This window comes from Oncorhynchus masou, chromosome 19 (assembly GCF_036934945.1).
Source record: "Oncorhynchus masou masou isolate Uvic2021 chromosome 19, UVic_Omas_1.1, whole genome shotgun sequence".
NCBI lineage: Eukaryota > Metazoa > Chordata > Actinopteri > Salmoniformes > Salmonidae > Oncorhynchus > Oncorhynchus masou.
The window spans coordinates 16,307,251-16,318,642 of record NC_088230.1 but is presented as its reverse complement, the minus strand read 5'-3'; positions in this window follow the sequence as shown (position 1 = coordinate 16,318,642).

Genomic DNA, 11,392 nt, shown 5'->3' with positions numbered 1-11,392 from the left:
CTGTATACAGTAATGCGTTGCATATGGATTGTGTGTGGTGGTGCATTGGCACAGAAACCTGTTGGTGGAACGTTCATCGGATATATTTTATATAATTATAAATATGGCATAAACATGTTGAAAATCAGAATTCCCCCTAGCTGATCATTGTCTGCAGTTGGCTCTGATCGTAGTTTAATAAGACAGGCAGGAAGAGTGAGCTCATCCGTGATGGTCGGCAAACACTCAAACTTCTGGCCAGTTAACCCTGAGTGGCATCGACTGTGTCACAAAACCATGCTGAAGTGGTAAAGTTGATGTCCATGTTTATAAACACAGATTTGCTAGAATTATTGTTATTTATGTTGGTAAAAATGGTTGGTAATAATTATTTTTGATCTTATTTTATGAGGCAGAAGGGATTTTCTTTACAGTACAAGGGGAGTATCATGTGTACAGCCTCGAGTATATCTGACTCTGTACCTGACTCTCTCCCCTCTTTTCTCATCCTCCTAGATCTGTCTTCGACACAGTGAACCATCAGATCCTCCTCTCCGTGCCACAGGCTCTGCACACTCTTGGATTGCATCCTACCAGGCAGGCTGCACCTACCAGGTGACATGGAGAGGATCTGTGTCTGCACCACGTACTCTCACTACTTGTGTCCCCCAGGGCTCGGTTATAGACCCTCACCTCTTCTCTCTATACACCAAGTCGATCAGATCGGTCATATTCTCACATGGTTTCTCCTATCATTGCTATTACACTCAACTACTTTGCTCCTTCCCCCCTTCTGTCACCCAGGTGGCGACACGCATCCCTTCGTGGCCGGCAGATATGTGGCTTCCATCTGGCAACTCTACCGTAAAGGCACTGCTCCCAAGTGGAGCAGGGGTCTAAGGCTCTGCATCTCAGTGCTAGAGGCGTAACTACAGAGCCTTGTTTGATTCCTTGCTGTATCACAAGCTGCATTGATTGGGAGTCCCATAGGGCAGTGCACAATTTGCCCAGCGTTGTCCGGGTTAGGGGTTGATCGGGATAGGCCATCATTACAAGTAAGTATTTGACCTTAACACACTTACTTAGTTAAATAAAGGTTCAATATTTTTTCTTCAATAAAATAAAATATCTCAACTCGGATGTCGGCCCATCACCTAAAGCTCAACCTTGACAGGACGGAGCTGCTTCTCCCGGGGAAGGCCTGCCCACTCAATGACCACTCCATTACAGTTGACAACACCACAGTGTTGCCCCCCCCGGACCCTGTCGGTCTCTGCAAATATCAAAGCAGTGACTCGTGCCTGCAGGTTCATGCTCTATAACATACGTAGAGTACGACCATACCTCACACAGGAAGCGGTGCAGTTCCTAATCCAGGCACTTGTTCTGTCCCGTCAGGACTACTGCAACTCACTGTTGACTGGGCTCCCCGCTTGTGCTATCAAAACCCTACATTTTACAGTGCATTCGGGAAGTGCTTCAACGAAGTACTGAGTAAAGGGGAGCCTGGAGTGAAAACGTTTGGGAACTCCTGCACTACAAGATCATGGTGCTTACCTCTGGAACAGCAAGGCAGGGCAGCTCCCGCTCAGCCCGGTCAAAGCTCTTCTCGGTCCTGGCACCCCAATGGCTGAACCAGCTTCCCCTTGAAGCTAGGACAGCAGAGTTCCTGCCCATCTTCTGAAAACATCTAAAACCCTACCTCTTTAAAGATGATCTTAAATAATCTTCTTCCTCACCTCGACCCCCCCCCCCCCAAAAAAAACCAACCTGGACAAGCACTTGCAGTTGACCCCCCCTTCTAACACTGACTACTGATAGTTATTTTAATGTGGAAAAATGTACCTTCTATGCCTGTGTAACCGGTGTGAAATGGTTAGCTAGTTAGCGGGGTGCGCGCTAATAGCGTTTCAATCGGTGACGTCACTCGTTCTGAGACCTTGGAGTAGTTGTTCCCCTTGCTCTGCAAGGGCCGTGGCTTTTGTGGAGCGATGGGTAACGATGCTTTATGGGAGGAAGTTGTAGATGTGTGCAGAGGGTTGCTGGTTTGAGCCCAGGTAGGGGCGAGGAGAGGGACGGAAGCTTCACTGTTACATTGATGATATTGACCCGGATCACTGGTTGCTGCGGAAAAGGAGGAGGTCAAAAGGGAGGTGAGTGTAACCAATGTGAAATGGCTAGCTAGATAGCGGGGTGCACGCTAATAGTGTTTCAATCGGTGAAGTCACTCGCTCTGAGACCTTGAAGTAGTTGTTCCCCTTGCTCTGCAAGCGCTGCGGCTTTTGAGGAGCGATGGGTAACGATGCTTCGTGGGCGGCAGTTGTAGATGTGTGCAGAGGGTCCCTGGTTCGAGGCGAGGAGAGGGACGGAAGCTTAACTGTTACACCTGTGATATGTGGTTGTCCCACCTAGCTATCTCATGACGAACTGTTGCTCTGGATAAGAGTGTCTGCTAAATTACTCAAATGTACAAAAAATAATCGTTGAAAATGCAGGTCTGCCAATGTCCAAAATATCTTATGTGTGTGTATGTACAGCCTTAAAGTTTGCCTATAGTTCTGCTTCGTTGCTATTGAACAGATCTGAAAAGCACAAAGAGACTGGTTGCAGAGCATTACAATTTACCTCAGAGAACTTAGGAAGACGAACTGCTAAACTACTACCGCCCCGTAGCACTCACTTCCGTCATCATGAAGTGCTTTGAGAGACTAGTCAAGGACCATATCACCTCCACCCTACCTGACACCCTAGACCCACTCCAATTTGCTTACCGCCCAAATAGGTCCACAGACGATGCAATCTCAACCACACTGCACACTGCCCTAACCCATCTGGACAAGAGGAATACCTATGTGAGAATGCTGTTCATCGACTACAGCTCGGCATTTAACACCATAGTACCCTCCAAGCTCGTCATCAAGCTCGAGACCCCGGGACTCGACCCCGCTCTGTGCTACTGGGTACTGGACCTCCTGACGGGCCACCCCCAGGTGGTGAGGGTAGGCAACAACATCTCCACCCCGCTCATCCTCAACACTGGGGCCCCACAAGGGTGCGTTCTGAGCCCTCTCCTGTACTCCCTGTTCACCCACGACTGCGTGGCCACACACGCCTCCAACTCAATCATCAAGTTTGCGGACGACACAACAGTGGTAGGCTTGATTACCAACAACGACGAGACGGCCTACAGGGAGGAGGTGAGGGCCCTCGGAGTGTGGTGTCAGGAAAATAACCTCACACTCAACGTCAACAAAACTAAGGAGATGATTGTGGACTTCAGGAAACAGCAGAGGGAACACCCCCCTATCCACATTGATGGAACAGTAGTGGAGAGGGTAGTAAGTTTTAAGTTCCTCGGCATACACATCACAGACAAACTGAATTGGTCCACCCACACAGACAGCATCGTGAAGAAGGCGCAGCAGCGCCTCTTCAACCTCAGGAGGCTGAAGAAATTGGCTTGTCACCAAAAGCACTCACAAACTTCTACAGATGCACAATCGAGAGCATCCTTGCGGGCTGTATCACCGCCTGGTATGGCAACTGCTCCGCCCACAACCGTAAGGCTCTCCAGAGGGTAGTGAGGTCTGCACAACGCATCACCGGGGGCAAACTACCTGCTGCCCTCCAGGACACCTACACCACCCGATGTCACAGGAAGGCCATGAAGATCATCAAGGACAACAACCACCCGAGCCACTGACTGTTCACCCCACTATCATCCAGAAGGCGAGGTCAGTACAGGTGCATCAAAGCTGGGACCGAGAGACTGAAAAACAGCTTCTATCTCAAGGCCATCAGACTGTTAAACAGCCACCACTAATATTGAGTGGCTGCTGCCAACACACTGACTGAACTCCAGCCACTTTAATAAAAGGAAATGATGGGAAATGATGTAAAATATATCACTAGCCACTTTAAACAATGCTACCTAATATAATGTTTACATACTCTACATTATTCATCTCATATGTATACGTATATACTGTACTCTATATCATCTACCGCATCTTTATGTAATACATGTATCACTAGCCACTTTAACTATGCCGCTTTGTTTACATACTCATCTCATATGTATATACTGTACTCGATAACATCTACTGTATCTTGCCTATGCTGCTCTGTACCATCACTCATTCATATATCTTTATGTACATATTCTTTATCCCCTAACACTTGTGTGTATAAGACAGTAGTTTAGGAATTGTTAGTTCGATTACTTGTTGGTTATTACTGCATTGTCGGAACTAGAAGCACAAGCATTTCGCTACACTCGCATTAACATCTGCTAACCATGTGTATGTGACAAATAAAATGTGATTTGATTTGATGTTAAAACATGTATTCTCTGTAGCACAATACGTCAAGGCGGCGCTGCGATCGCGCTGGTCAGGCCTTTCAAGCAGACCATGTCCATCTCACCGGGCATGTACACATGTTGTTCTAAAGCAGACATGAATAAGGACAGGAGGATACATTTCCCATTGAAACTCTGACTTTGTCTAAAGGTGGTTATGGCTAACCATAGCAGTTTGGTTGGGTTAAATGAAAATAGATTTTTCATGCAATCCACACATGGCGCACGTCCCAGGAGAAAGTATTTGCTTATTTGAATAATCAAATGTTCAGATAAATGGTTTGGTTCAGGCACAAAAGGGAAACCTTGTGTGGGTAGCTGGTGGAGAAGAGGTATTTGGATAAAAGCTAAAACGTCAGGAGCAATTTGTTCTGGTGGATAACCGGGCAGATCAACAGTGTTGTTGGTTTGCACATATTGTACCATAAGAAGGATATGAAAACCGGAAAAGCTGCAGGAGAGGCTTTCTCCTTTCAACTCAAGTTCATTGTTCAGAGTTCAGTACATGCACAAGACTGACATGACATACACATACGATGGGATTGAGTGGGAAAGCCACTGATCTCTGTGCCCCTGTAATGATAGACTTGCTACCTTGTCTGTGGACTCATGATTGACCCTGCCTAGGGGACAAAGGTAGGGGTCAGGGGTGAGCCGGAATAAAGAGTCAAAGTCAGGTCAGAGAAGGACATAAAGTATGGAAACTGCACCGTCAGCAGCGAGAGAGAGACAGAAAGAGACAAAGAGAGAGAGAGAGAGGAGAGCCTACAGAGACTGAATGCCAGCTCTAGGAATTTGGGAGTGGTTACATTTCTCCAGCCCCATTTCTCTTTTTTTTGTACAGAAATAGGGGCGGGGAGGCCTTTGTTATTGTTTCAATTGCTGATTGCCGCTTTAAGGGGTGTGTGTTGCATGACAAAGCAGTATTTCCAAGGTTTGAGTTTAAAGTGCCTCTCTTGAATCGTAGTCAGTTGTAAGCAAACAACACACACACACCGCACTAGCACACGCACACACACAGATCTCCTATGTTGGTGGTTGAATTAGATATAGATTCAGTAACTGACCCACTAAGCTCACACAATGAGCCCCTCATAAATCCATTCTAATGAGACAGATCCCACCATTCAGCCAGCTGAGAAGACAGAGAGAACTATGTTGATAGAAAGAGGGGGAAGGGGGAAGTGGGAAGACCTGGGCCCTCAGATCCTCAAAAAGTTATACATTTTATACATTGAGAGCATCTTGACTGACTGCTTCACCGCTTGGTATAGCAACTTCTTGGCAACATACCTCAAAGGCGTTAGAGAAGGTAGTGCATACAGCCCAGGACATCACTGGGGCCGAGATCCCTGCCATCCAGGACTACTATACCAGGCGGTGTCAGAGGAACCGGCCTGTACCCTACCGGCATTAAGCTCTCTCCTGGCCCCTTACACTAAGTCTGTGTTTGTCTTGCTAGGTGACCTAAACTGGGACATGCTTAACTTCTTGAAACTCCCCAAACCGGATCCGGGTTTGTGACTAAGCCTCAGGCTCATTAGCATAACGCAACGTTAACGATTTCTGAAAATCGCAAATAAAATTAAAATAATGCGTTTGCTCTCAAGCTTAGCCTTTTCTTAACAACACTGTCATCTCAGATTTTCAAAATATGCTTTTGAACCATAGAAATTGACTAATTTGTGTAAGAGTATGCAAAGCTAGCATAGCATTTTGTGTAGCATGTAGCACGCAACATTTTCACAAAAGCCAGATAACCAAATAAATAAAATCATTTACCTTTGAAGAGCTTCTGATGTTTTCAATGAGGAGACTCCCAGCCACATACCAAATGTGCAGTGTTTCCTGAAAGCGTCTGTGTGTAGGAGAAATCGTTCCGTTTTCTACATTGCGCCTGGCTACCGAAACGAACCGAAAATGCAGTCACCTACAACGTGAAACTTTTTCCGGATTAACTACATAATATCGACCGAAACATGGCAAACGTTGTTTGGAATCAATCCTCAAGGTGTTTTTTCACATATCTCTTCATTGACATGCAGTTCGTGGAAGCTTGCTTCTCTCTCTGTGCCCCATGGAAAAATACTGGCAGGTGACTTTTGCGCACCAATTTCGGCGCAGGACACCGGGCGGACACGTGGTAAATGTGGTCTCTTATGGTCAATCTTCCAACGATCTGCCTACAAATACGTCACAATGCTGCAGACACCTTGGGGAAACGACAGAAAGGGCAGACTCATTCCTCTTGCGTTCACAGCCATATAAGGAGATCATGAAAGACAGAGCCTCAAAAATCCTTGTCATTTCCTGGATGCCAAGTCATCTTGGTTTTGCCTGAAGCTCACGTTAAAGGGCACGCACAGAGAAGATATTTGTATTTCTGGACACGTCAGAGTGTTTTCTTTCGAACAGTAGCAATTATATGCATAGTCGAGCATCTTTTTGTGACAAAATATCTTGTTTAAAACGGGAACGTTTTTCTTCCAAAAATGAAATAGCGCCACCATAAGTGTAAGAGGTTAAACCACCTGACCAAGTCCTAAAGCAATGGGACTCCCTAAATCTTTCTCAGATTATTACCAATCCCACAAGGTATGACTCCAAACACCCAGAAAAGGCTATTCTTCTTGAAGTTTTCTTCACAAATAATCCTGATAGGTATCAGTCTGGTGTTTTCTGTAATGACCTTAGTGATCACTGTTTCACAGCCTGTGTTCGTAATGGCTACTCAGTGAAACAACCTGTCCTGATTTGTCATAGACACTTACTAAAAAAACTTTAATGAACAAGCATTCCTTCGTGAACTGCCTTCTGTAAAGTGGTATAGAATCAGCTGTCAAAGACGACTGGACCTTCTTTTTTGATATATTTAGTGTATTGTTAACAAACAAGCCCCCATAAAGAAAATGAGAATTAAAAACTGGTTCAGCCCCTGGTTCGACAACCATACTTGTTCAGGCAAACGAGAAATAAGTGCACTCAGACTATACGGAAGGCCAAAGTTAGTTACTTTAAGGAGCAGTTCTCTCTCTGTGTGTCTAACCCCAAGAAGTTCTGAAAAATGGTTAAAGACCTGGAGAATAAACCCTCCTCCTCACAGCTCTTTCACAGCTCCTCACTGCTCTTAAACACTAGTAAAACTAAATGCATGCTCTTCATCCGTTCGCTGCCCGCACCCGCCCGCCCGCCTAGCATCACTACTCTGGACAGTTCTGACTTGTGTGAATATGAATATGTGGACAACTTCCAATACCTAGGTGTCTGGCTAGACTGTAAACTCTCCTTCCAGACTCATATTAAACATCTGTAATCCAAAATTAAATCTAGAATCGGCTTCCTATTTTGCAACAAAGCCTCCTTCACTCATGCTGCCAAACATACCCTCGTAAAACTGACTATCCTACCAATCCTTGACTTCGGCGATGTCATTTACAAAATAGCCTCCAACACTCTACTCAGCAAACTGGATGCAGTCTATCATAGTGCCATCCATTTTGTCACCAAAGCCCCTTATACCACCCACCACTGCAACCTGTATGCTCTAGTCGGCTGGCCTTCGCTACCTATTCGTCGCCAGACCCACTGGCTCCAGGTCATCTCTAAGTTTATGCTAGGCCTTATCTCAGCTCACTGGTCACGATAACAACACCCACCCGTAATACGCACTCCAGCAGGTATATCTAACTGTAAATAGCCCATCCAATCTACCTACCTCATCCCCATATTGTTTTTATTTACTTTTCTGCTCTTTTGCACACCAGTATTTCTACTGGTGTAATTACTTTGCTACTATGGCCTATTTATTGCCTTACCTCCTCATTCCATTTGCATGAAACATCTGGGTCAGATGGTTTCGACATTTTCTTCCTTGAGGTTGCTGCCCCTTTTATCGCCAAGCCTATCTCCAACCTTTTTAACCTGTCTCTCCTTTCCGGTGGAGGTTCCCATTGCTTGGAAGGCAGCCACGGTTCATCCTTTATTTAAAGGGGGAGATCAAGCTGATCCTAACTGTTATAGGCCTATTTCTATTTTGCCCTGTTTATCAAAAGTGTTGGAAAAACAGTCCTCTTTGGTTGAAAACAGCAGGTCTGGGACAGGTAGCAAGTCCGGTGAACAGGTCAGCTTTCCATAGCCACAGGCAGAACAGTTGAAACTGGAGCAGCAGCATGACCAGGTGGACTGGGGACAGCAAGCATGGTCCTAGGGCTCAAACACACACAGACAGAGACAGAGACAGAGACAGAGACAAAGAGAGAGAGAGAGATAATATAATATATAATACTTAAATTCACACCGGATAAGACAGGAGAAATACTCCAGTAATAGGGTTTGAGGCAGAGAATCCCAGTTGAAAGAGGGGAACCAGCCAGGCAGAGACAGCAAGGGCGATTCGTTGTTCCAGTACCTTTCCATTCACCTTCACACTCCTGGGCCAGACTACACTCCATCATAGGACCTACTGAAGAGATGAGTCTTCAATAAAAACTTGAAGGTTGAGACCGAGTCTGTGTCTCTCACATGGATAGGCAGAACATTCCATAAAAATGGAGCTCTATAGGAGAAACCCTGCCTCCAGTTGTTTGCTTAGAAATTCTAGGGACAATTAGGAGGCCTGCGTCTTGTGACCGTAGCGTACGTAGGTATGTATGGCAGGACCAAACCGGAAAGATAGGTAGGAGCAAGGCCATGTAATGCTTTGTAGGTTATCAGTAATACCTTGAAATCAGCCCTTGCCTTAACAGGAAGCCAGTGTAGCGAGGCTAGCACTGGAGTAATATGATACATTTTTTGGGTTCTAGTCAAGATTCTAGCAGCCGTGTTTAGCACTAACTGAAGTTTATTTAGTGCTTTATCCGGGTAGCCGGAAAGTAGAGCATTGCAGTAGTCTAACCTAGCAGTGACAAAAGCATGGGTTTTTCTGCATCATTTTTGGACAGAAAGTTTCTGATTTTTGCAATGTTACGTAGATGGAAAAAAGCTGTCCTTGAAACAGTCTTGATATGTTCGTCAAAAGAGAGATCAGGGTCCAGAGTAACGCCGAGGTCCTTCACAGTTTTATTTGAGACAATTGTACAACCATCAAGATTAATTATCAGAATCGACAGAATGTCTCTTTGTTTCTTGGGACCTAGAACAAGCATCTCTATTTTGTCCAAGTTTAAAAGTAGAACATTTGCCGCCATCCACTTCCTTATGTCTGAAAGACAGGCTTCCAGGTAGAGCAATTTTGGGGCTTCACTATGTTTCATCGAAATGTACAGCTGTGTGTCGTCCGCATAGCAGTGAACGTTAACATTATGTTTTCGAATGACATCACCAAGAGGTAAAATATATAGTGAAAACAATAGTGGTCCTAAAATGGAGCCTTGAGGAACACCGAAATGTACAGATGATTTGTCAGAGGACAATCCTCAGAGACAAACTGATATCTTTCCGACAGATAAGATCTAAAGCAGGCCAGAACTTGTCCATTTAGACCAATTTGGGTTTCCAATCTCTCCAAAAGAATATGGTGATCGATGGTATCAAAAGCAGCACTAAGGTCTAGGAGCACGAGGACAGATGCAGAGCCTCGGTCTGACGCCATTAAAAGGTAATTTACCACCGTCTCAGTGCTTTGATGGTGTCTAAAACCAGACTGAAGACAGACTGTATACATTGTTCGTCTTCAGGAAGGCTGTGAGTTGCTGCACAACAACTTTTTCTAAACTTTTTGAGAGGAATGGGAGATTCAATATAGATCAATAGGTTTTTTTAATTTTCTGGGTCAAGAGTGGCTTTATTACTGCCACTTTTAGTGAGTTTGGTACACATCCGGTGGATAGAGAGCCGTTTATTATGTTCAACATAGGAGTGCCAAGCACAGGAAGCTGCTCTTTCAGTAGTTTATTTGGAATAGGGTTCAGTATGCAGCTTGAAGGTTTAGAGGCCATTATTTTCATCAATGTGTCAAGGGATATAGTATTAAAAACCTTGAGTGTGCCCTAGATCCTAGGTCCTGGCAGAGTTGTGCAGACTTAGGACAACTGAGCTTTGGAGGAATAGACAGATTTTCTTTCTAATGATCATTATCTTCTCCTCAAAGAAGTGCAATCTGGTTTCCACTCAGGTTATGGATGTGTCACTGCAACCTTGAAGGTTCTCAATGATGTCACCATTGCCCTTGATTCTAAGCAATGATGTGATGCTATTTTTATTGACTTGGCCAAAGCTTTTGATACGGTAGACCATTCCATTCTTGTGGACCAGCTAAGGAGTATTGGTGTCTCTGAGGGGTCTTTGGCCTGGTTTGCTAACTACCTCTCTCAAAGAGTGCAGTGTATCAAGTCAGAAAATCTGCTTTCTAATCTGCTTTCTAAGACACATCACTGCTTATCACCAAGGGAGTACACCAAGGCTCAATCCTAGGCCCCCACGCTCTTCTCAATTTACATAAACAACATAGCTCAGGCAGTAGGAAGCTCTCATCCATTTATATGCAGATGATACAATCTTATACTCAGCTGGCCCCTCCCCAGATTTTGTGTTAATCGCTCTACAACAAAGCTTTCTTAGTGTCCAACAAGCTTCCTCTACCCTTAACTTTGTTCTGAACACCTCCAAAACAGAGGTCATGTGGTTTGGTAAGAAGAATGCCCCTCTCTCCACAGGTGTGAGTACTACCTCTAAGGGATTAGAGCTTGAGGTAGTCATCTCAAGTACTTGGGAGTATGGCTAGACGGTACACTGTCCTTCTCTCAGCACATATCAAAGCTGCAGGCTAAAGTTCAATCTAGACTTCGTTTCCTCTATCATAATCATTCCTCTTTTACCCCAGCTGCCAAACTAAACCTGATTCAGATGACCATCCTACCCATGCTAGATTACAGAGACAGAATTTATAGATCGGTAGGTAAGAGTGCTCTCGAGCGGCTAGATGTTCTTTACCATTCGGCCATCAGTTTTGCCAACAATGCTCCTTATAGGACACATCACTGCACTTTATACTCCTCTGTAAACTGGTCATCTCTGTATACCCGTCGCAAGACCCACTGGTTGATGCTTATTTAT